General features: G+C 39.9%; 1 protein-coding gene and 1 long non-coding RNA gene across 4 annotated transcripts in view; one reads left to right on the forward strand and one right to left on the reverse strand.

Annotated features, from left to right (window-relative positions):
* TAOK1 (TAO kinase 1) overlaps positions 1-8,316 on the reverse strand; it is a 170,630-nt gene extending 162,314 nt beyond the window's left edge. For all 3 annotated transcript variants that reach the window (XM_057501085.1, XM_057501087.1, XM_057501086.1), the window contains exon 1: positions 7,712-8,316. The gene's annotated coding sequence lies outside the window, so the exon portion shown is untranslated. The remainder of the gene's footprint in view (positions 1-7,711) is intronic.
* A 207-nt stretch (positions 8,317-8,523) lies between these two features.
* Positions 8,524-19,514, forward strand: LOC130683464 (uncharacterized). Its single transcript, XR_008997222.1, has 3 exons — positions 8,524-8,759; positions 11,954-12,085; positions 19,318-19,514. It is a non-coding gene; the product is annotated as an uncharacterized LOC130683464 (long non-coding RNA).
* Positions 19,515-26,597: the final 7,083 nt, after the last annotated feature.

Below are 26,597 nucleotides of genomic sequence, written 5' to 3' on the forward strand. Positions count from 1 at the left end.
CACAAAGCCCCAACTTCTGTGGGAAACAGCAAAAGCAGTGTTAAGAAGAAAGTATATAGCAATCAAGGCATACTTAAAGAAGGAAGAAGAATCCCAAATGAACAGTCTAATGTCACAATTACCGAAATTGGAAAAAGAAGAACAAATGAGACCTAAACTCTGCAAAAGGAGGGACATAATAAAGATCAGAGAAGAAATAAACAAAATTGAAAAGAATAAAACAAAAAATCAATTAAACCAAGAGCTAGTTCAAGAAAATAAACAAAATAGATAAGCCTCTAGCCAAACTAATTAAGAGAAAAAGAGAATCAACACACAGCAACAGAATCAAAAACGAGAAAGGAAAAATCACGACAGACTCCACAGAAAAACAAAGAATTATTAGAGACTACTATGAAAACCTATAATGCGAACAAGCTGGAAAACCTAGAAGAAATGGACAACTTCCTAGAAAAATACAACCTTCCAAGACTGACCAAGGAAGAAACACAAAATTTAAACAAACCAATTACGAGCAAAGAAATTGAAGCAGTAATCAAAAATCTATCCAAGAATAAAACCCCGGGGTCAGATGGACTTACCTCGGAATTTTACCAGACATACAGAGAAGACATAACACCCATTCTCCTTAAAGTTTTCCAAAAAATAGAAGAGGAGGGAATACTCCCAAACTCATTCTATGAAGCCAACATCACCCTAACACCAAAATCAAAGACCCCACCAAAAAAGAAAATTACAGACCAATATCCCTGATGAACGCAGATGCAAAAATACTCAACAAAATATTAGCAAACCGAATTCAAAAATATATCACAACGATCATACACCACAACGAAGTGGGATTCATCCCAGGGATGCAAGGATGGTACAACACTCGAGAATCCATCAACACCATCCACCACATAAACAAAAAGAAGGACAAAAACCACATGATCATCTTCATTGATGCTGAAAAAGCATTCGACAAAATTCAACATCCATTCATGATTCAAACTCTCAGCAAAACGGGGATAGAGGGCAAGTACCTCAACATAATAAAGGCCATATATGATAAACCCACAGCTAACATCATACCGAACAGTGAGAAGCTGAAAGCTTTTCCTCTGAGATCGGGAACAAGACAGGGATGCTCACTCTCCCCACTGTTATTTAACATAGTACTGGAGGTCCTAGCCACGGCAATCAGACAAAACAAAGAAATACAAGGAATCCAGATTGGTAAAGAAGAAGTTAAACTGTCACTATGTGCAGATGACATGACATGGTACATAAAAAACCCTAAAGACTCCACTCCAAAACTACTAGAACTAATATCGGAAAACAGCAAAGTTGCAGGATAGAAAATAAACACACAGAAATCTGTGGCTTTCCTATACACTAACAATGAACCAATAGAAAGAGAAATCACGAATACAATTCCACTCACAATTGCATCAAAAAGAATAAAATACCTACGAATAAACCTAACCAAAGAAGTGAAAGACCTATACCCTGAAAACTGTAAGACACTCTTAAGAGAAATTAAGAGGACACTAACAAATGGAAACTCATCCCATGCTCTTGGCTAGGAAGAATTAATATCATCAAAATGGCCATCCTGCCCAAAGCAATACACAGATTTGATGCAATCCCTATCAAATTACCAACAACATTCTTCAACGAACTGGAACAAATAGTTCAAAACTTCATATGGAAACACCTAAGACCCCAAATAGCCAAAGCAATCCTGAGAAGGAAGAATAAAGTGGGGGGGATCTCACGCCCCAACTTCAAGCTCTACTACAAAGCCACAGTAATCAGGACAATTTGGTACTGGCACAAGAACTGACCTGTAGACCAGTGGCACAGAATAGAGAGTCCAGTTATTAACCCAAACATATGTGGTCAATTAATATACGATAAAGGAGCCATGGCTATACAATGTGGAAATGACAGCCTCTTCAACAGCTAGTGTTGGCAAAACCAGACAGCTACATGTAAGAGAAGTAAACTGGATTACTGTCTAACCCCATACACAAGAGTAAATTCGAAATGGATCAAAGACCTGAATGTAAGTCATGAAACCATAAAACTCCTAGAAAAAAACATAGGCAAAAATCTCTTGGACATAAACATGAGTGACTTCTTCATGAACATATCTCCTCGGGCAAAGAAAACAATAGCAAAAATGAACACGTGGGACTACATCAAGCTGAAAAGCTTCTGTACAGCAAAGGACACCATCAAGAAAACAAAAAGGTACCCTACAATATGGGAGAATATATTCGTAAATGACAGATCCAATAAAGGCTTGACATCCAAAATATATACAGAGCTCACGCACCTCAACGAACAAAAAACAAATAATCCAATTAAAAAATGGGGAGAGGTTATGAGCAGTTCTCCAAAGAAGAAATTCAGATAGCCAACAGACACATGAAAAGATGCTCCACAAAGCTAGTTGTCAGAGAAATGCAAATTAAAACCACAATGAGATATCACCTCACACCAGTAAGGATGGCTACCATCCAAAAGACAAACAACAACAAATCTTGGTGATGTTGTGGAGAAAATGGAACCCTCCTACATTGCTGGTGGGAATGTAAATTAGTTCAACCATTCTGGAAAGCAGTATGGAGGTTCCTCAAAAAAACTCAAAATAGACATACCATTTGACCCAGGAATTACACTTCTAGAAATTTACCCTAAGAATGCAGCAGCCCAGTTTGAAAAAGACAGATGCACCCCTATGTTTATCGCAGCACTATTTACAATAGCCAAGAAATGGAAGCAACCTAAGTGTCCATCCTTAGAGGAACGGATAAAGAAGAAGTAGTACATATACACAATGGAATATTATTCAGCCATAAGAAGGAAACAAATCCTACCATTTGCAACAACATGGATGGAGCTAGAGGGTATTATGCTCAGTGAAATAAGCCAGGCAGAAAAAGACAAGTATCAAATGATTTCACTCATGTGGAGTATAAGAACAAGGAAAAACTGAAGGAAAAAAACAGCAGCAGAATCACAGAACCCAAGAATGGACTAACAGTTACCAAAGGGAAAGGGACTGGGGAGAATGGGAGGGAAGGGAGGGATAAGGGTGGCGAAGAAGAAAGGGGGTATTACGATTAGCATGTATAATATGGGGGGAGGACGGGGAGGGCTGTGCAACACAGAGAAGACAAGTAGTGATTCTACAACATCTTGCTATGCTGAAGGACAGTGACTGTAATGGGGTTTGTTGGGGGGACTTGGTGAAGGGGGGACCCTAGTAAACATAATGTTCTTCATGTAATTGTAGATTAATGATAACAAAAAAAAAAGAATATAAGATAGCAAATATATGTATGAAAGATGAAAAAAAAAAGTACTGAGGCCAAAGGCACAGTAAACCAGTGCAATTACATAGAGATTCTAAAAATAAACCTGCACATTATTTGGAAAATATATATATATATATATATATTTTTGTAACCTACTCTTGATTAGAAATTCTAAACATTTCTTCCAAAAATACATGTCAAGCTCCAAATGTATAAATACAACTTCAGGTCAAATTTATGGAATGCAATTCATTCTTAAATATTAGACTCCCTGTATTCATCTCTAAACATTTAATAAGTAGTTAGGGTATGAGTGCCAGCAACTTAGCGCGTACTTACTATACATCAGGCGATGCGTTAAGGACCTAACAAGTGTTATCCCAGTTACACCTAAAACCTTATAAAGTAGGTACTATCTTCATTTTAAAGATAGGGAAATTGAGGCTCAAAAAGCAACATAAGGAAGTTATACAGCTAATAAATGGTGGAATTAAGATAGAGTAAGTGCCATTTTTATTATTACTGGTGGCTCCAAGTCAGAATATTTTTTTCCATTCCATTATTTGTTAATGCTTTTTCAGAAACTAAACTTTGCATGTCTTTCTACATAAAGTAATTCATCTACTTCTAAACCTACATATCACTATTACAATTGAATAATTTTATCAGAAGGAAAAATTAGCCCCTTACCAGCTTTAAAGATGAGTTAGAGGCCAATTAAATATAGTTATTTTTAAATAACATATCACTGACACTGACATTTTTAACAGGCTACATGCTTTATGCAAAGTACTTAGAAACACTTTTATTTACATGCCAGGTACTTATATTTTGAAAAATCTTTTCACCTTTTACAGGCACCTGATTTTGTCACCAGGTAAGATGCATGCAGCCTTAGACTGTATTTCAGAACAAAAAGTCTGCTTCTAGCACAAATGGAAGAGACTCAGAGAGAACTGTTACCAAATGTTGACAGATACATCCCAATTGAAAATAACTGTTACTACTCCTTTTTAATTCATGTGGACTTTATAGAAGGCATGAAACATCTTTAATGAAATTAAACACACCAATTTTTATCACTAAAAGTTAAAATACTTTAACTCAACAGTGAAAATATAATGGGATGAAATAACACAGGTTGGTATATTTTTCACTTACATTTTTAGAATTTGAAAACTTGAAGAATATAAAAAAAAAAATCCAGCCCTGAACTTGTACAGAAATCTAAAGGTAGATGAACAGTCACTGGCACTCTATTTAATGGGAAAAAAATTGCAATTTTATGCAAGACATAACTACAAAAATAACACTTTTTTGAAAATTCATTCATATATGATCCTTAACTGAGCAGTAGCCCTTAACTAAAACATATCCAAAAAAAGCTCCCAATTTCTAAAAGGTTAAACTAGTATGAATGCAATTACTGTACTGGAAACTACTGATAAACAAAAGAAATACAAAGAAAAAAATGACTGACTTTAATATATAAATCAGTCCAATGAAAAACACAGAATTTATTTCCAAGTAATTTGTATAACAGATTAATCTCAACTCCAATTTCAATGCCAACAGTTGGCCCTTAGATAACGTCTGGGTTTACTAAGTATTCATATCTACTAAGTACCAACAAATTCTCAAAATAAGTTATATTCTTTATGGTTAGTTACAAGCATCCAGTCTTTCTGGTATTCTGTAACTAATTAGTGGGATGGCATTATAACATGGGACCAAGTATCATATATATATATATATATATGCCTTGAAATACAGAAAGCTTGTTTTATATTAACCACATTCAATTAACTACCATATCCACAGTTCTCACAAAATCTACACTATAAAAATACAATAATTATTTTCTGTTCAGTTTACTCATACTTTTGGTGCTGTACACTGCTGTTTAAACCGCCTTAAAACCTCTCAGAGTTTAAATTTGTTTTGGAAGGAAGTTTAGTTACTGTCAAGCTAATCTTATTGACAATTCAATGCCTTTAAACCCAGTTAATTCTTAGAAATTTGTCCATCTATAAAACATGAAAATAACCAAATTAACAAATCAGATACCAGAATGCCAAAAATTAAGTCATTAAAAAAGAATCCAGAGAAAGAGGCAGCTGTGAAAGAACAGGAAGTGATGTACACTGCCATTTTGTAGATGAACTATTTAGAAACATAAGTACCAAACCAACCCAGACAAACAGCTCTCAATATTCCTTTCTGTAAGCAGCATCAGAGGTCAGCTGAAATAACCCTTAGGCAAGTTTTTTCTTAATAATCAGTTTATCTAATTGATCATGAATATACTTTTACCATTTTTAGCAGAATTCCTACCAGCCATTGAAAGCAGGATTTCTTTTCAGTTGTCCTCAAGAGTTCTTAGTTCTAACATGCTGAAATACAGCAAGTTTACCTATATCCTGTGTACATCCTTTAAGTTTTGTAGCCTTTATTGACAAATCCTCTCTTGGATCTTTCCAAGACAATAACAGTCACTTTTTACTGAGCAGTATGTTTAGTTTATACATGCTAGTATATGAATTCTCAACAACAACAAAAAACTTAACATAGAGAATTACACTTTATGGCATAATTTGCCACTAAGGAGAAAACTGCACACAACATGCAGCTTCGTGCTATGATATGAAGATTCCAATGAGAAGTGCTGTTTAAGTTTAAATGAATTCAGATAATAATCCAAAGGGAATAGAGTTCCATTTCTGAGGAAAAATAAAACCGATTTAACATACCATTAATGTGTCTCCCTAGAACAAAATCATGAAATAAGTTGACAGAAGTAAACAAGTGCCTAACACTATTACTACTATCTTTAAATCCCCGTCTTAAAAAAATAAGTTTCAAAATGCATCAGACACACCAAAAAAGCTCTAAGGAGGACATGAAATGTAGATGGCATTTGGAAATATTAAAAAACAATTCACTCACTAAGTAAAGCTTAAACACAAAATACAAGTTGTTAGTAAAATATGTTTGAAGACAACTCAGATCTGTACATATTTTAGTCATCTTCATCACTTTGTGAAAAAAATTATTCTATTGCATATTCATATATGGAACATTTTTAAATCACTTCTAAATACTTAAAAACATATCTGATAGACCTCAAGATTACTCTGGTCACAGAAAAAGCACTTAGAAACATACTTCCAAAATGTTAAAATCATTTATTTCTACTTTACTAGGGACAAAACCAACAAGTACTACTGTAACCCAGATAAGATGATCTGTTTTAAACAAACATAAATGAAGCAAAAGAACTAGAAAAATGACTACGGAATATAGATACTATCACAACATGATTGGGCAAATTAATGTTTTCTTTCTTCATTTCCTTAAGAGACAAATTATTTGCTACAGGAAGGTCTGTAACCTGATCATTTTCAAAAAATTCCAATTTCAATGTTATACAAAATATTAACCCTAAAAATTCACAGCTCTGGGAGAAGGAATACCTACCCATCAGACCGCCTGTCTGTATGAATTTATCTTTAATACTTCTTCAAGAGCTACAAAATTCATAGGAAGGGAAACGAAGAGGGAAATGAGGGAATACAAAATAATTTTATTTGAATCCTAACGAACGCCCAATATGCTCACAAAAACAAGTCAACACAGTGCTTAAAAGACATCAAAACTGTTCTGATATTGGCTGGGTCCCTCTCGAGAGGCCGTATCTCCCAACAATAATAACAGGAACAGACATTCTTCCCAGGGACAAATCTCAGGGGAAGAATATTAAACCGGTACTGTTATCGACTTAAAACCAAGGAAAAAGGGTAACCTTTCCAAGGAAAGCGCCATTATTTCCCTCTCCTGCTCCCCCTCCCTTCAGTGCATCCACGGGTCTGTGTATGAAGGAACTGCCTTGGACTTCTGCAGCATTGCAGCAGACTAAAGGATGAGGAAGGGTAGGGGGAGAGAAATGCTTCCATCATCCTTACGAAGAGGGATGTAGTTTCCTTGAGCTGGGGAGGGATGCACCCAGCAGGCTACCCAGAGCAGTTTCCCTTCCCGAGAACGCACAGACACTACAAAGGAGCAGAGGGAGGAGCAGAGGGACCAGAAGAAAAAGGACCTCGCTCCTTTAAATCGGGGTGCACATCAACTCAGTCTCCCTAGGAGGGCCACACCTTCCTCCAGACATCCCCTTCCACCACCCCTTCCGTTGACCCTCAGGAAAGAGGAACATAATTGCTCTTGCCCCTCAAAATGGGAGGACACCCAACTCAACAGCTTCTTCACCCCACTCACAGAATCACAGACCCTCCTTGTCTCCCTCCCCCACCCCACCCCCACATCCCTCCTTCCGCGCAGAGGCCAGAGCGGGCCGAATTTCCCCGCCCCCTCCATGTCTCCCTTCCCCAAAGCAGCGGTGCCCTTACCCTTTCGCCGACGGGTCCGGGTAGGAGCGCTACCGGGGAGCGCTTGGGTAGCCGCTACGCTGGAGAGCAAGGAGTGAGGAGGAGGGGGCCAGGCGACACACCACCGCCCCCCCCAAGCCCCAGCAAGCCGCCCAGCCCAAGCTCTGCGACAAGGGGCAAGGGGGGGGGGGGGCGGCGAGGGGACGACCGGGGTCGAGGAGGCGCCCTCAGCGCTTGGGCTCAACTAAGATGGCGCGTGTAAGTGCCGGGAGCCGCCGCTGCCGCCTCGGGGTAACCGGCCCGGGCCTCGGCCGCCTCGCGCCCTAACACAGCCGAGGCCCTATCGGTCCCCCGCCGCGGCCCCTCGGCGGGCGGGCCCACGGACAGCCCTCCGCCACCACCACCACCCCTGGGAAGGGGGCGCTCACAAAGGGAAGAGAGGCCGCGGGGCCAGTCGGCCGGCGGCGGGGCGGGGTCCCCAGGGGCCGGGAGGCCTCAGAGGTTCGCTGGTGTCTCGTGCCCTCGGCCAGCGAAGGGCGCAGGCAAGCGGGACCCCTCCTCTCTCCTTAGACAGGCGGCGGCACCGACTCACTCTCTTTGCCACCCTCCCTCTCTCTCTCCGAGCCCTGTAGCACACAGCCCAGCCGCTGCCCAGATTCCCCCCCTGCCCCGACACCACTCCCCTCCTCCCGACAGTCATCCCAGTCTCCGATATCGCGAGATTTCCCGCCTGACAGGCCCGACCCTGCGCGAGCACGACTGCGTACGCGTGCGCGCACTCCCGGGAGCGCGCTAGTACTTGCACTGGGCGGAGTCTCCCAGAGAGTCCCAGCCTCTGTCCAGCTCGGCTTCACGCAGCTGGCGAAGCTCTTCTGCCACGCGGGCATTAGGTGCAGTCATTTCACCTTGAAATCCGAGAAAGAAGAGAAATCTGCACTCCTTCCCCTTCCCTTTTCCCACTCCTGAAACATCCGCGCCACCCCCTGCGCCCCCGCGATTAACCCTGCGAACGAGAAGTTTGCCCTGACACACCTAGTTCAACCACTTCTTGGAATTCGGAGATAAACTGGTCAGCGTAATCAGTAGGTAATGGAGTTTTAAGGTTCTAAAAGTTTATACCAATTTTGGGGACGGTAATGAGAGTTGGATATACAGATCTAAACCGGCCTATTTATAAGTGATGGTAGAAGAGATAAATTCTTGAAAAGTTTTTGAGGGTTTTCTTAGGTTGAGTAACAAGTAGTTTTTGAAACGAGCAATAAACTAAAGAGTCCTAAGGGTCCTAATGCAGGGAAGCGGTAGAGCTTCTTGATTTTTGTGTGTGATGAAAAGTTCTATTTAGAGGAAAACCCCTTCAGCAGATTACAAAGAACAAAAACCAAACGGTGTGCTTTATGTGCAGTAATAAAAAATCTTGGTTCTTCAACCAATAAAACAACTGCAATAAATCTGTTGTGTGAGACTTCTGAGTAAAAATGTATTCCAGAACAGTTATTGGAAGTTAGGTAAACTAAGAAAATACACAGACGGTGATCAGAAAAACAAGCCATCTGCTTCAGTGGTACATACATATAATTTGTTCTAAATATTCCCTCCTATAGTAAGGGTCCTTATTCTGTGTGTCAGTTGTGCCTCTTTTCACCTATACTGTCAACCACTCTCAAATAGCAACTTCCCCTCAGCATAAAAACATGCCCTGGTTTCTCCTTGTGAAAGAAAGATTACAATGTTCCCCTTTATAGACAACTTCTTTGAAAAGGTGTCTGTCAACCTACCTCCACTGAAACTGATCATGCCAAGGTCAAGAGTGACTTCCTAGTGGCTATGTCTAGGAGAGTCATTTTAATCCTTTCCTTCTTGACACCTGCAATAATGACATAATCAATACTCTTTCCATCTTGAAACTGTGTTCCTCCTCGGCTTTTTCAACACCACACAAAAACAGTTTTTTATCTTCCTGTCCCTGCGGTCCCTTTTCCAGCATCCACCTCTTCAATGATGCCCGTCCAACCCTGATCCCTTCTTCTGAAAATGTAACACCATGTTCCCTTAGTAACATATTGGAATGGAAAGAAATTCAGGTTTTCTCATTGTATTTGTTATTAATTTTTTATGGAAAATTTCAAATACATACAAAATAGGATAGATAGACTAATAAACCTCCATGTGTCCATCACCCAGTTTCAGCTGTTATCAGTACTTAATCATTTTCCTTCACCAATTCTCCCATAACCTTTCTCAACCCCCTGATGTATTTTTACATAAATTTTTAGTAAGCTATCTTAACATTCACCTGTAGGTATTTCAATATGTATCTCTAACAAATACTTTTAACATATCCACAATATCATTATTACACCGTTACAATAGATCCTTAATATCATTTAATACCGAATTCATATTCAGTTTTTCCCAACAGCTTTCAAAAATGTCTTTCTATAGTCCATTTATCTGAATAAGGATCTGAATAAGGATCTGAATAAGTTGTGTGCTTTGTATTTGATTGATAAATATGTCTCTTAAGTATCTTTTCATGTATAACATTTCCCCTTCAGTTTTTCTTTTTTGTGTGCAGTTTCTTTGTTGGAGAAATCAGATTATATATATTCTGTAGAATTTCCACTTTCTGGACTCAGCCAATTGCATCATCACAATGTCATTTCACATTTCCTTCAATGCCCGTATTTCTTTTAAACTTAGTTAAATCTAAAGGTTTGATGTTGTGTAGGTGGTATTTTATAATATTTTGTATCTGCCACTACCTTGTTCGCGCACTTAATTCCACTTCTACTATAAATTGTAGCACCCACCCCCACTATGTTTTCCCAGCACATAGGGCATTTTAAGAGACCCTGGCTATCTTTTTTATTCTTCTTCCAGGTCTTTGCCTATGATCTGATGCTAATAGATCGGCCTCCTCAACTTCTTAAAATCTCACACACTCAGCATACGCACATACATACACATGGGTTTATTAAATGTCAAATTTGTTCAGCAGTAAAGTATCGTTAGTAAAGATACTGCAAGACATATCAGTTATTTTTTCAATTTTATCCAAAAAAAGAAAATTGTACTCCTCAATGGCAGGAAAATAGTACGTCAATGCTTAGAATAGGTGCAGACATTGCACTTTCTGTGGATTTAACTCCCAAACATTTCTCTGATTTGTCCCATTCATCCCCACTGCCTCTGCTATGGTGGTTCATACCTCAGTTTCTCACCTGGGGTACTATAATTGCCTTCAAACTACTTTCCTTGCCTCCCAGCTTGCTCCATTCTTTATACTGAGGTGAATGGTTTTAATCTTCCTAAAATGCAATTTCTAAAAGCCAAATGTATCATTTCTTTGCTTAAAACTCTTCTTTGGTTTCCCAAAGCTCTCCAAGTAAAATCCAGACAAAACCTCTACATACCTTTCTAGCCTTATCTAGGATGTTCCCACCATACTGAACTATTTATTCTTCTGCTAACTGACAATATGCTGTCTTCAGGATGTAGCACTACATTCTTCTGCCTGAAATGCCTTCTCTAGTTGGCTAATATTCTTCAAGATTTAACTCAAGTGTCACCTTCTGAGATATCTTCTTGTATCTCAGTTAGATATCCCTTGAGATATCTTCTTGTATCTCAGTTAGATATCCCTTGAGCCTATAAATTGTAGTCAGAAAACTCTGGGAAGAAGAATGGGTACCAACTGTCTTTTACCTTGATAGAAAAGTTATCTAAGCAGTGACAAAACCAAGAAAAAGCTCCTTCCATAATTGTCTATTTAATCCTCACAACAAACTTGGGAGGTAGATACTATTATTATGACCTCCATTTTATAGGTAAGGAAACCAGGGTTGAAAGTGCTTACATCACTTGCCCAAGATCACATTAATAAATAGTGAGCTAGAATTTGAACCTCATTGTAATGAATCAAAAACACACACTCTTTCCATCATATTATACTCCTGGCACCACCAACTGAGGACAGCTTGGTGCCATGTACATATTTCTATTGTATGTAAGAGATGCCTGACTATGTGTAATATTAGTGTATTTGTTACCATACATGTATCTGTATGTGAAAAACTAATGTGTAAATAGGTGCACTGACTGATACAGTGTCTACCCAGTGAAACCATATTTTGTCACTCAGTGTAAGACCAAGTCATATTCAACTTGATTTAACAACTACTTGTTGGATTTCTACTGTATTAGACTTAAGTAAAATACAGAAGGGACAAAAGAAACTAACTTTTACAGTTACTGTGTTCCTAGAACCGTATGAAGCAAGTGCTTTACATTCATTATCCCCTTGATCTTCCCAACAACCCTGAAAGAAGATGATGACAATTCCCATTACAGAGGAGGAAAGCTCCAAAACGTTAACTGTGCAACATCTCTCAGTTGGTAAGTGGAGAGTTAAGAGTAGAGTACAGGTTCAATCTGAATTTTAAGTCCCCCCCTTTTTTAATGCTAGGAACTCTAAATCCTGTTTGAGAGATAAGCTCTGTACGCACAAAACATTTCAGTAACAATGCAAAACAACCTATGAGCAAATAATGATGTACTGAGCCAGGCTTTAATTTTTACTTATCTGAGCCTCAGTTTCCTATCAAACTACAATAGGCTAAAATGATCTCTAGAGTCCTTTTAGTTAAAAAATTTATAGTTACAGGAATGATGCAAATAATATGTATAGATAACTTGAATTCTAAAGCACATGTGTGTATGTGCACATATGTGCATATTGAGAAACAGCAAGAGAAAACGCTCCTTTTGCATTCTACCAGAATCCTACTAAAATCCTAAAATCTGGTGGGGAGCTTCATTGGTCATGGCGATATGTCCATCCAGCATTAAGTAGTGTACACATTTTTTTTTCTGGCATCACATTTCCATTTTTATTTTCAAAATTCAAAATTGATTTTTAAAAGAAGCCATTATTTTCTCACAGAATCTGAAAGGCTTTGCATGTGTGAAAAAGAATGAATTGGCTGTTTCTTTTGGAATCTTGGAGGTGTTTTATTTTTATTAAAGTATCGTTGATATATAATCTTAAGTTGGTTTCAAATATACAACACAATGATTCAACAGATACCCATATTATTAATTCCTCACTCCCTCTAGTGTGCTTACAATCTATCAACATAGTAAGATGTTACAGAATCATTGCCTATATTCTCCATGCTAGTGTATAAGTGTTTCCATAACATTATGATTACTTAAGGAATCTTTTTCCTCATAGTAGGAGGCAAAAACCAATAAAACCAAGTGTGTGAGACGGTCTTTGGTGAGAGGGATGTGTCTTAGAATTTTCAGTTTAGAAACAGGGACAAAGCACTTCATGGAACCAATAATCATCAAGTAAATAAATAAATACATTACTGGAAGCCCATTCAGTGCATTCATATTTTTTGTCTTTAGGTCCCAGAACCAACCAAGGTGGGTTTGAGGCTGGTTGTCATATGTCACTCAGACATATCTACAAAAGGCTGCCTAATAGAAGCATGGTATCATAGGCTGGAAAACAAAGCTCATCATGTATAGAGTTGTTCTTGAGCTCTGTATTCTCATATAATTGGGTTCATTCTGTAAACACTTATAAAATGACAACCCTTTACAAATACCCCATATGTGGAGGCAGCAGGTTCTTTCATTTTAACCACAGGAATAGATAAATGCTGGCCCAAGCTACCCTAAGAGTGGTGGAATACAACTGAGTTCAAGAAAATCCTGACCTAGAAACCTGTCAGTCTCAGGTTTCTATCAGATAAGCATCTGCAGCAAGGCATGAATAAGTGAAATCAGCTGCACCAGAATCTAAAAGAAATCCAGCCCTGAAGATATCAAGTAATGGATGTGAAATTAGTACAGCAGTAGTTAAAAACGTTGGCTATGAAGTTCCACCTCCATCAATTATTAGTGTCATTGACTATGCCACTTTGTGTCAATTTCATAACCAGACTTACCTGTAAAATTGGGTTAACATTACCCTCCTTAGAGGGCTGTGTGAGAATTAAATAACATGTAAAGAGCCTTGCCCATACAAAATGTCTTAATGTATTTGCTCTTACTGTGTACGGGTAGGGAAGTAGGTATTCATTCCACTGCTCTGATGCTACCCTCTGACAGATAACCCATGATCAGTGCATCATAATTGTCTGGATCATCTGTGAACGTGGGAAGGGTTGGGCAGCATGTTTGTGTACTGAGAGGTTTTTGGAATGTATTTTCAGGACTGATTGGTGATCTTGTCATGCCTTCCTTTTGGCTGACATCTGCCAGGATTAAGAAAGAAAAGACACAAATTCCTAACAGAGTTGTGGCACATAGGATATGAAACAAACAACTGGCAATCAAAACAAAAAATATGTTGATATTTTATTGTCCTGGGATTGTCTTTGGGCTTCCTCTTTAGCCTTCTCTTTATTAGGTAGTAATACTATACCAGTAAGAAGTCTTTTGGCTGAAAGTGACATTGCAAATTAGCTTAAGGGGAAAAAAAATGTATTCGATCCAGTAAGCCAATGCCCCAGGAATTCAAAGAGTTTTGTTAGGTGTTTTCTCTTTCTGTCTCCCCTTTTTCTGTCTCTCCACACACCATACCCAGCCCCCAACTGCTTAGCTATTTTTCTCTATACATTGGGTTATGTTATAAGGTTGTCTGTGTTTGTACTGGGGAGAGTACAGTTGGGGGATTCAGATGCTGCCACCTAGTTTAATATACCCCAACACTGAATGCTGCCTTTAATACTGTCTACAAATAGGCAATGAATCAAGGAGATTTCTAATATTGGTTTATAATCAAATTTTCTTTTACTGATATGTTGCATTATGATCACTAGTGACAGGAGCCCCTGTTCCAAGGTTCAGGTTTATACAACCACTTAAGTTTACCTGCTATGTGACCTTTCCTACATAACCTGCTCTCTTCTACTTGCTGCCCCAAACCCCTGAGCAGGGGACAGAGGTCTAGTCTAGTTATCAAATGGCCTCATATAAATCGTGATCATGAGATTCATCCTTTATCTTTCCTCTTCATGAACATTCTCAACACAGAAATGTAAAATATTGTAAATGGAGAAATTGAGGGCATTTTGGATTTTGTGAGCATGAGCAGATCAGAATTTGGGATTTATGGAACTATTTCCATGAGAAATTTAAGCAAGCTTCACATTGATGCCCAGATGAGTTTCCATCTTCATAGTTTATTTCATGCAGCAGAGAGATGATGGTCTGGGGTGCAGAGCAGAGTGGAATGGGAGGAATGGTCACAGAAGTCCAGATTTATATTATCCCAGTTTAGTGACCCTAAAGGCAAAGGAAACCTTCTCATTCTCACATAACAATATGTAAAATCTAGAGGAACAGCTGAGTGACCCAGCTTGGGCCCTGTGTAATATGCCCTTCTGCAGGCTTGTAGCTTCACCAGGGGGTAAATATTTTGATTGCCCTAGCTGGGATTTTGTGTCTACCCTGTGGCAAGAGGCTCAGAGTAACAGCTCCACAAGAACTACATAGATTAATGGAGAAAAAATTCTGCTAAGGAATGTAGAGCACTTTTTTGCCAGAAGAAGAGGGAGATATTCTGGACAGACAAAAACAACAGATGTTCACTATGAGTAGAATAGTACTGACAAGTGATATGCTTTTATGGAGTTGCTAGCTAGAGTAGAATATGCTAGTACTTGCTGTGATCAAGAAAAAAAAAGCAACTGTCACCTGAATAAAATAGACCTTTCATTTCTATGACCCATTTTGATCTTCACCATAACTCTGAGATATAGGTAGGGCATACTCATTCAAGCAACACAGAGAAGCACAGCCAAAAACATAGACTTCATATGACTCTATGGGCCAGGTATAAATATGCCATGTACATTGATTTGGGAGGCAGGTTCCTTCCAGACATTCTTGGAACCTTAGACAATCCTGAAACTATCTGGCATGTGCAGGAACCAGAAAATGCCCATCAGCGAGGAACATAGTGTCAAGTTGACAGCAACTTCCTGGGAACTCTAGCATATGTGTGTATCTTTTCCTAGGGTTCTCTATCATAATAACCTTTGTAGTTGCTATTCTTCCATGCACTCCAGGAAAACAGCTCTTATTCACTCATTCGTATTTCCATCTCCCTCAGCTAAACCAATTTCTGACACACAGATGACCCACAATAAATGTTTATGTAATCAGGAGTTAATACATTTATGTTTATGTGATAAGGAATAGAAAACAGTTATTGACTGTCAGTTATATGGATTATGCTAGACTCTGTGGATTTAGAGATGGATAAAATACCATCTTCCTATTCTTGAGATCACAGCCTAATGGGAAAGACCAACAAATAAACAGTTTTAAGTCATTCAGGACTCTCAGATTCAAGTGGCAGACACCAGACCCAAAGTCTTTAAGAAAAATGGGAATATTTTGGCTCACACAAGCTAAGAAGTGCAGAGTTAGGGCTGGGTTTGGGCAGAACTAGTTCCAGGGCTTAAATGCTCTGGTTTCATCTCTAGGACTTCCATCATGTTACCTTTGGTCTGGGGCTTCACAGCAAGAGGCATCAGCACTTCCGGTCTTATATCTTCTCAAGGCAGTAAGTGCAGTGGTTTAGTGTGAAAGCTTGTTGACACCTGGCCTCACCACATACTGGCTATGACACCTTTAACAAGTTAATCAAAACACTCTATGCCTCAATTCCACCATTTGTAAAAAGGGAATAATAGTCATAGCTACTCAATATAGTATTGCAAGGAGTGAAGAAAATCAACTCAGTGTTCATAACTTTCTATGGCGTACAGTAAGCACTCAGTGAGTGTTAACTATTTCATTATTATTGTTATCATTATTGTGATCTTCAAATTCAGGAAAAAAATAAGAGAATTTCTTTCCCCGAATTGACAGCAAAAATCTTATTGTCTCTCACTGGCTCTAACTGGATCATGTGCCCGTCCCACCGGAAGCAGACCTGGGGGAATGCCATACACTGCCTGAGGCCTGATAAATACCTTCCATTTCAGGAGTGCAGAGGAGAGTCAACTTCACAAGAACCACGTAGACTCCGATAGGCTAGTTCCCAGCAATGGAGATACAACTATCAGAAAGAGAGGCAATGGGTGCGAGGCAGCAAAAACACACAAGCAGTGCAGCAGCACAATTTGATGGTACAGTTTGGCCACTGCTATGACAAGGCAGGCATGAGAGCCCATCTGAGGAGCCTCTGACTCATACAGGTGGTGATTTCTTTAATCAACTACCTATGTACCCTAATCCAAATGGAGTTGTGGTAACATATGCATAACAAATTTGCTGTTTTAATCATATTAAGTGCACAGATCGGTGACATGAAGTACATTCATATTTGTTGTACAACCATCACCACTGTCCATCTCTAGACATTTTTTCATCTTCCCAAACTGAAATTCTGCACCTGTTAAACAATACCACCCCATTCCCTCCCTGCCCCTGTGCCAGTACCTGGTCATCTCTTTTCTATTTTCAGTCTCTATGAATTTGACACTCCAGTTACCTCATATAAGAGGAATCATACAATGTTTGTCTTCTTGCGACTGGTTTATTTCCCGTACATAATGTCTTCAGATTTCATCTGTGTTATAACTTGTGTCTGAATTTAATTCCTTTTTTAAGGTTGAATAATATTCCATTGTATATGTATACCACTTTTGTTTATCCATTTGTCAGTGGACATTTGGATTGTTATCACCATTTGTCTATTGTGAATAATGTTGCTATGGATGTACATATACGAAGACCTGTTGGAAATCTGCTTTCAAATTATTGGCTGTGCAAGGGGGAACTTTTTAAAAACAAACAAAAAAAGCAACTTTATTATCTTTTTTTTTTCTTTTTCTTTTTGAAAGGCTATGTGAAATCTCCATATTCCCATACCTCTTCTGGCTTTGATGACTCTCACACTATTGCCAAACCATAGAGTCAGCCCTTATTGCTGAGGACATTGATGAATACAGAGGTTTTCCCTATCACCACCACTGGACCCAATACTCTGTTTTGGAATTGGATAACACTGAGAAAGCTGGTTTTCCTCTCAGGTCAGACTCTTTGAATGATAGGATTTGCTTAGGATTGAGAAATTTTGGTTACCTGGGAAGGAACATGCCAGCTGTGAAAAGCCCACAGTTGTAAATTGTCAGATGGTGACTGCCTATGAAACCTATCAAGATTCCTGACAGCTCAGCTGAGAACCTAATTACCAGTTACAAAGAGGACAGGAAAAACGTGTTGTCAGAGAGTGCCTGGTCAGAGAGAATGAGGTACAGGGTCCTGGCCTCGTCATCAGCCTCCGTCTTGTTACAACTAGAGCAAAGCACATTAGTATAATTGACATTACACATGTTTATTATATGGAACAAAGGAACCATGTCAAACCACAGCCCTGTGTCAGCTGAGTCTTTGGTAATCACATAAATTGAACAGTGGCATTTGACCTGATTGTTCAAACATTTCCAGTATGCTCAATGCCAAGGGTGATATCAAATCATATTTAACTTTTCTCCTGGAATTTACACAAATTTCAACCAATCCTCCTCCTTTCCTGCAGTGAAGAGGAGCAGTCCTTTGTTCTGATGAAACCTAGGGAGGGAGAATAACTTACCTAAGGTCAATCAGCAGCCCAGCATATTATCTTCTATGAATAATAAATCAGTATCAACCATGCTGCTGCAGCAACATAAGAAAACCAACATCTCCATCAGGAATCCCTAAATTGGGGAAAAGCAACACTAGCAAATTCACATGCTAATTTTTACAACGTCTTGGTTCTCTAGTCTTGCAAAACACTCACACTTCCCACTTACTTGCCTTTCTTTCTTCAACTGCATTAGCAGCACCTAAGCATGGAAGCTAACTTTCTCAATGGGAGCTCTTTTTTCAGATTCTTTAAAATCAGGGACCTGGTACTACAGCAGCAGGAAATTGGAAGAAAAGAGAGAGAGTTAACATTTACTGGGCACATTTATTATGTTCCAGATACTATGTTGTACCTCTAATTTAATCTATAAACCAACTGGCAAAGTTGATACTGTTATATTTATCTTCAGATGCCATACCTGGAGCTCAGAGAGGTTTGGTAGATTGCCACAGATCACACACCTAGTAAATGGCAGAGCAGATTTTTAAAAATTTTTATGTATTTGTTCATTTTTTAGGATGGGTTTGGTTCATTTCTGGCTCCAAAGCCTATGTTCCTTGTAATGCATTAAACTACCTCAGTAGAAGAGAAGAAACTAAAAGTCCTTCCAAGAGATAAAGAGGTAAAGAGACTCCTAAGAGATCAGCCACTCTGAACTTCTAGTGCATTTTATTTTCTTTTACATGCATGGATTAGAACTGCCTGGTTAAATAGAAGGCATTCAGCAAAATACCCCCATCAGATTCAACACTACTACAGAGAATAGGGAACTGGGATGGAAAAATGGAAAGAAGGAAAAGAAAAGAAGTGGAGGAGGCGAAAGAAGACCAGGAAGGGACTAGCCCTGGGACACATAATGGGTAGCTGGAGGTTGTTGTCAGAGCCTTCTAACAAAACTCAAAGAACAGTGCAGACATTGACTCTCCTTTTTTGCTCCATTCACCATTTATTTTCTCTTCTCCTATAAAAGGATTAGCAGGTTGGGCTCAGTGGGAAAGAAGGCCCCTGTTACCAGCCATCTGTGTTCCGTTCTTCACTTCTGAAACAAGACAGCTCCAAAACTGAACTGGAGAGGGAATTGGAGCTGCATACAGATCAGCAGAGCTGTTGCTAACAGCCCTGACGCCTGCAGGATGACTCAACCCTCTGTGCCTGGCAGAGTCAGCTGTGGTCCCCTGGAGCCTCCTACTCTTGGGGGAACATGAGAGATGTAGCAAAATGCCAATATCCTTGATCTTAGGCAGGAATTCAGGCCAGGAGGATAGGTAGGGGCACCTTGAGCCTTCATCTGAGAGTCTGCCTGAGGATGGGGGAAGGATTAAATGTGACAACGAGGAAAACACAATCCTTTATACACTTCAACTGCTCTGCAAAATAAATAAACTGCCCACAGGATGGGAGTAAGCAAAAGCCATATGGCTGTGTCACCAGGAATCTCACTCACTTCCTGGGTGAATTTTACTTAGGTACAGGCATCTCCTGCTGTTCCCTCACTTTCTGAGGAGCCCAAATACTTTTCCCGTCCTTACGCAGCACCATTATACCTGAGAATATTCTTGTGCCAAGCAGTTGCTACCTTCAGCCCTCGCCCCTGCACCATTCACTCAGATCTCTGAGATGAAGGCAATTAGGAGTAAGCTACTCACATAGGGTGCCAGGAGGCATCTGGATTTGTCCTATACCACTACATGAACACCTGCTCCACACCCCACCCCAACTGTCCCAGGATTCCTCAAAAAGCTTTCCTTTCAGCTGGCTCCTTATCACTCACCAATAACTCCCTGTTGTCATGGCAACCCAAAGAAATGGTTGAAGTTGCCAATAAAGGCATCTGCAAGAGCTCCCTAAACTCAGATTCCTTTAAAAACAATAGAACATTCAACCATTGTGGAAAGCAGTATGGAGTTTCCTCAAAAAACTCAAAATAGAAATACCATTTGACCCAGGAATTCCCCTCCTAGGAATTTACCCTAAGAATTCAGCAGCCCAGTTTGAAAAAGACATATGCACCCCTATGTTTATCACAGTACTATTCACAATAGCCAAGAAATGGAAGCAGCCTAAGTATCCATCAGTAGATGAATGGATAAAGAAGAAGTGGTACATATACACAATGGAATATTATTCAGTCATAAGAAGAAAACAAATCCTACCATTTGCAACAACATGGATGGAGCTAGAGGGTATTATGCTCAGTGAAATAAGCCAGGCAGAGAAAGACAAGTACCAAATGATTTCACTCATATGTGGAGTATAAGAACAAAGAAAAAACTGAAGGAGCAAAACAGCAGCAGACTCACAGAACCCAAGAATGGACTAACAGTTACCAAAGGGAAAGGGACTGGGGAGGATGGGTGGGAAGGGAGGGATAAGGTGGGGGGGGGGGAAGAAAGGGGGCATTACGATTAGCATGTATAATGTGACGGGGGTGCACAGGGAGGGCTGTACAACACAGAGAAGACAAGCAGTGATTCTACAACATCTTACTACGTTGATGGACAGTGACTGTAATGGGATATGTGAGGGGAACTTGGGGATGGGGGGAGTCTAGTAAACATAATGTTCCTCATGTAATTGTAGATTAATGATACCAAAAAAAAAAAAACAATAGTACAAAGTGGAAACACCGCTTTATCCACCCTCCCCACCACTCTATCCATTCATACCCTTAGTCGTCCATTTTTGGAAAGACTCTTTTCTCTTGGAATAGCTGAGAAAGTGGCTCTTTTGCCCTTGAGGAAAGGCTTTCATATTCTAATACAATTCTTTCTTTAGACACTAGCCTAGAAATCTGATCAACCTATCAGGTATTAACACCTCTGAGGATCCATGAAGTTTACAAAATATGTCTGTATGTGCCCTTCTACTTCATTTTCTGTGCCTGCAGGAGGAGTCTGGGTATTTGGTATTTCAGGGCTAGAACTGCTAGCTGCTTTACCACAGAGGGTGAGGAGATGCCTGATGTCTTCATATAATACGTGTGAAGGTACTTTGTACCCTGTATAAGAGTTTTCAAACAGTCATATTAACAACTATTCCCTGTCTGCAATCCCCTTTAGTTCAAGGCCGTATTGCATAGGCGTTAAACTCATGGACTCTGGTACCAAAACAAACTTCCTGGTTTGAATCCAGGAACTCTTTCCTTTGCACTTTTGGCAAGGTTTTGTCTGTGCTTCACTTTTCCCATCTGTCAAATGAGGAAAATAATATTATCCACTTAGATGGCTTTCATGAGGATCAAAAAAATTAAATATGTAACGTACTTAGATCAGCATCTGGTTTTATATATCAAATATGCTTCTAGAGAGAATACGTTTCTGAGAAACACACAAGATACCCTGTCCTTGAAATGCACAGTCCGATATCTACATGGTACAGATAGACAGACCAATGATTATAGGTAATATGGCAGATGCTTCTCTAACAGAGAAAGAGAACAGAGAAGAGCACCAGAAATTCAGCCCTGAAGGATGCTTGGGTTTTCCTAAAAGAGAGAAATGGTTTATCCAGTAGGCACTGTAGGTTGCTAAGGACAACTCATCTCATGAAGTTCAACAATTTTATTTAAAAGATATAGATCATAGAAATCCAGGTAAACTAACAGCCCAGAAGAGCAGGAGACAGCATTTCAGCTATTTAAATCCTAATGCTCAATCATTAGCATGATTTAGCCATTCTCCTCTTGACAGGGCCTCTTTTACCACTACCGGCTGGTTCCTTACTCTTTGCTTTTTATTGATGTCCTCTACCTCATAGCTTCTATTTCCTGATAGATATTAGCTTGCCTTGACCCCTCATGACTCTGAGTTTGTCTCATGGGTTTTCCTTATACATCATTTTAGCTCTTGTTCATGCCATTAATAGCTTCATTCTCCCCCTTTTCTAACTCAAGTTTTAGAGAGTGAGAATCTGATGGATCTACTCTTTTATTGGTGCCAGGTATGTTGTAAGATTAATCAGGTTCTGGATTGCATCAGATGCCAATTCTGGTCCAATCAGCTAAGGCAAGTGTACCTCTGTGAACTGCATATGAACTTTGGCTATCAAGGGCTGCCTCCTCAACAGAGGTTGCAGGAGGGATTCCCTTGGAAAGGAAATACGGATGTAGCAGTCAAGATATTCTGTGTACAACATAAAGAAGAAATGACATATACAAAGAGCATGGAAAATAGAAATGCAGTAGGCCTCGAGCTGATTCAACACATTAATGGAGGCATTGGTAAGTACCAGTCACAATGCCAGGAGTGGTAACAAATGCCATGATTAAGGTCATACAGCAGGCTATGGGAACCCACTGCAGGGCTACCTGAACCAGACATGGGATATCAAGGAAATCTTAAAGGAAGTAAACTCTACATTGGGACCAGAAAGAGGAATAGGAATAAAAAAGAGTATGGCATGTTCCAGGATCTGAAAGTAGCTTACTGGGGCTGCCAGGACATGAGGGAACAGGAAGAGGCAGGTAGGAACAACATCACTCAGGTCCTGATAATTGTAGTTCCCATTTATTGGGCACAGAACCCAACACTCCACTAAGCATTTTACATGTATTAGCCTATTTAATCCTCTCAACAACCCTATCAGGTAAGAATAATTATTGTTCACATTTTTAAATGAGGAAACCAAGACTCAGTGATATTTAGTAACAATCTTATGATCACTTAACTAGCAAGTGCCAAAACTGCTAAGTTTTACTTACTTTGTGGGACACATTAAGATATTATTTTAAGAGCAATGGGAAGCCATTGAAGGATTTTAAGCAAATTTGCATTTCAGAATGATCACTCTTGTTGCAGAATATAAAACAGATTACAGGGAGCAAAGGGGTACAGAGAGAGACCCCTTGGGCTCCTATGTACAGACCAGGTGAGAGATGGTGGTAAGGTGGACTAGGACGGTAACAATGACATGGATGTATTCATTCATTTATTACTTTGATCAATAAATATTTAATGGGCTCCTACTAAGAGTGCTTGGCAGTGAGGATATATATAAAGGTAGACAAGGTAGATGAGGTTCTTGCCCTCAGAATTTACCTAAAAGATAGAATAGACAGGAATTAGTGGAGTTGAATGTGAGAGTGGGAAAAGGAGGAGACTAGGATAGTTTACTTCAATGCCCCTGCCCTTCCCACCTCATTACTTCCCCTAGGGTTGTGTAAGTTCAGTTGGGGAGTAGAGGGTAAACCAGCAAAGTTAGGAAGGAAGACCAAGGGACAATTCGGGAAGAGCTTTGTATGCCATTCTCATCAGCTCAGACTTCATTCTGGAGACTTGAGGGAACCACTGAAACTCTATAAGTAGGAAAATGGCTTGAGCAAATATCCATGTTAGTAAGTTCAAGATTTATCCCTTCTGAAACTTAGAATTCCTCCAGAGCCCATAGCCAGTTTGAGAGGGTAAGAAAACCCAGATCTTCTTTTCATATTGTGCCCTCTAGTGGTAAAGGGAAAATCGGTCCATTCCAACTCCACAGTTTTGTTTAGGAGCAGCCAGCTTTTGATTTCCCCTGAATGTCACAGCTGCTGTGTCTCTCATCAAGTTCTGCTGCTTAGTCTTCAGCAGAGACCATTCATTCATTCCAGGAGACCCCCAGCTCTAAAGGTACAGCTGTGTATCTGACTGTAGAAAGCCCTCTTCGGAGAACTCTCAGTAGCCCGATTCCCAACCTCCCACCTGATCTCCACACTCTTCCGTGTCTTTGCAAGACAGATCTCTCTGCCGGCAGCCACAGGGAGGCACCAGAGACCAGCACTGCTGCCCTCAGGTGGGGACCTAATGAAGTGCGCATTGCATTTCTCCTGGACCACCTCCCTCTCAGAAAAGTCAGTTCTTTAAACTTGGCGTCTCATTGAGCATCCACTTCATTTACATCCGTGTTCTAAAACTCCCCCTTATACTCTCCAGCTCAAATCTAAGGAAGCAATGTGGAGGGGGAAAAAGCAGAAGCTCCTCCTTTCCACGAATTCAGCATTGTCATCACCATTACCAGCAACAGACTCAAAAACAACTTCTCAGAGGCTTGAAAATATAGTAGAAAGCAAGGACATCTGCTTTCCTTGAAAAGAGAGGGTCTCTTTCTCTCACACCTTTATCCTCGTCCCTTTGCCTCAGGGGCCCTCTGATTCTAAGATGGAGCTCTGATAATGTCTATCATAAGAGTCTTACTAGTCTGTGAAGCTTGGAAATAAATAATGGAATTGCTTCTCAAAAATCTGGATTGATTTAAAAACGTTCTGGCAATGTTCCTCTGGCATCCTCGCCAATGTGCTTATGAACTTGGGCCACAGTCTCCTTCACTCATTGACTCAGCACTTAGTGGCAAAGTGACCCTTTAAGTCTCCTCAGCTAAGATAGCTCCTCTACCCGCTAAAAGGGTGATTTTGTGAATTAAATACCGAAGCTGCATAAATACTGATTTAGCACATGCACATCACCCACAGACAATTTATTCCAGAATTTCTTTGACAGCCAGGGGCTTTAAGATTTCTGACCAACAGATTCCTCCCCCATTCAAATCCCCTATTCACCCAGGAATTTGCGATGGAAATAGTACTGCTGGCTGGAGTAGAGTGGCATTCCAGTGCTGCTGCAAGCTGAGTGGCCGTTGCCATGGGGGCGAGAGTGTTTGTATAGAACTGTCTGTACAGGTGGTAGGCTTTAGGGCTGCTTAGATTTAGAGGATTCTAGAATTGAGCCAGCCCCCTCATTTTACAGATGAGGTTACTGAGGCCCAAAGACTTAGTTAGATGACTTATTCAAGGTCCCAGGGCAAGTTAGAGACAGAGTTACGCTGTTTGTAATACCATTCCCCTTTTCATGAAAACACTCTTGCTGGTTGAGTGGGTGCTCCTCCAGCCATTTCCACTAATGCCACTGTGCTATTCCAGCGCTACCAGTTCCAGAGAGAAGTGCCAGGAAATGTGGGATTGTCAATAAGGGCATGTCAATACCTTTGCATTTCTATGCATGTGCCTACCTGCAGGCGATTGTGCTAACTAGGTATTTTTATAGCACTCTGATTACTGGAATCATCACACCTCAGATTCCTCATGAGTGAAATTCAGATAAGAAATAGTACCTATCTCAAAAGATTAATTGAGATCATGTATTTGAAGTACTTAAGCACAGTAGCTGGCATATAATAAGTTTGGGATAGGATAGTATTTCTATTACGTCTTTCTGAAGTGGAATGTGTCAGGGATTGCCTTAAAGGCTTCATCTTTTTCATTTAATTTTTACAAAACCTTTTGAAGTAGATTCTTTCATTTTTCTGTGAAGCACTGATGAGAAAACTAGGGCTACAGAGGTTGAGTAACTTGCACAAGGTCACAGGGCTAGGAAGTGGATAAGAATCAAAACCAGGTCTGTCTGATGTAAATGCTCTCAATCTAAATAACTAAGTTAGGCTGCCTCTCTGGTAGAAAAGTGGAGGAATCACTGGTCTATTCTGGTGTTTTGGGATTTTTTGCTAGAACTCCAACTCTGAATCTATTAGATACATATTGCATGTGGAATGGGCTGGCTTATCCATATATATACATCCTAATTAAGCCACTGAAACTGTAAGCAAAAAATTTGTTTTCACTCCCCTTCAATTACAGTTGTTTATAGAGACCCTACTTAGCCATTTTGTACAAGAGACAATTTCCCAGTGACTGATGCCATTTTATTGAACATGCTATTGTTCCAAAACTCCTAGCTGGTACTGGTGAGACCAATGTAAAATACAGCAACCTAACTGAAATCATATCACAAAATGCTTGGGATCCTACTTATCTGGTAGGCTGTCTATTCTTTGAAATCTCTTCAGACATAAGAGACAGAAATTAAACATCTTTTTAAAATAGATATGCTCCCATTTTTATTTAAAAATACCAATGTTAGGATCTTCCAGAGTCTCAAACCCAAATGTCTCTTGTGGTCACACCATTCAGTTTCTATCAGAAATTAGTTGTTCCCTGTTCCTTCCTTCTCTCTTGTTTTTCCCCTCAGTAATTTCATCCACCCCTATGCCTTCAACTACCTCTGCTAGATAGATAAACACCACATCAGTCTTTTTATTCAATAAACTTTAATTAACTTCCTGCCATGTGCTACAACCTGGATGACACTGACCCGATCAGACATCTGTCCTAAGCTCCAGTCCAGATGTTCGAGGAACATCTTGGACAGGGTGATGTGCGGTATCTCACACCCTGTAAAAGTAGCTCTGGGTGAAAGTACTTTGGCCTTTCAGTACTCCAGTCTT

Source organism: Manis pentadactyla, chromosome 4 (assembly GCF_030020395.1).
Source record: "Manis pentadactyla isolate mManPen7 chromosome 4, mManPen7.hap1, whole genome shotgun sequence".
NCBI classification, from domain to species: domain Eukaryota; kingdom Metazoa; phylum Chordata; class Mammalia; order Pholidota; family Manidae; genus Manis; species Manis pentadactyla.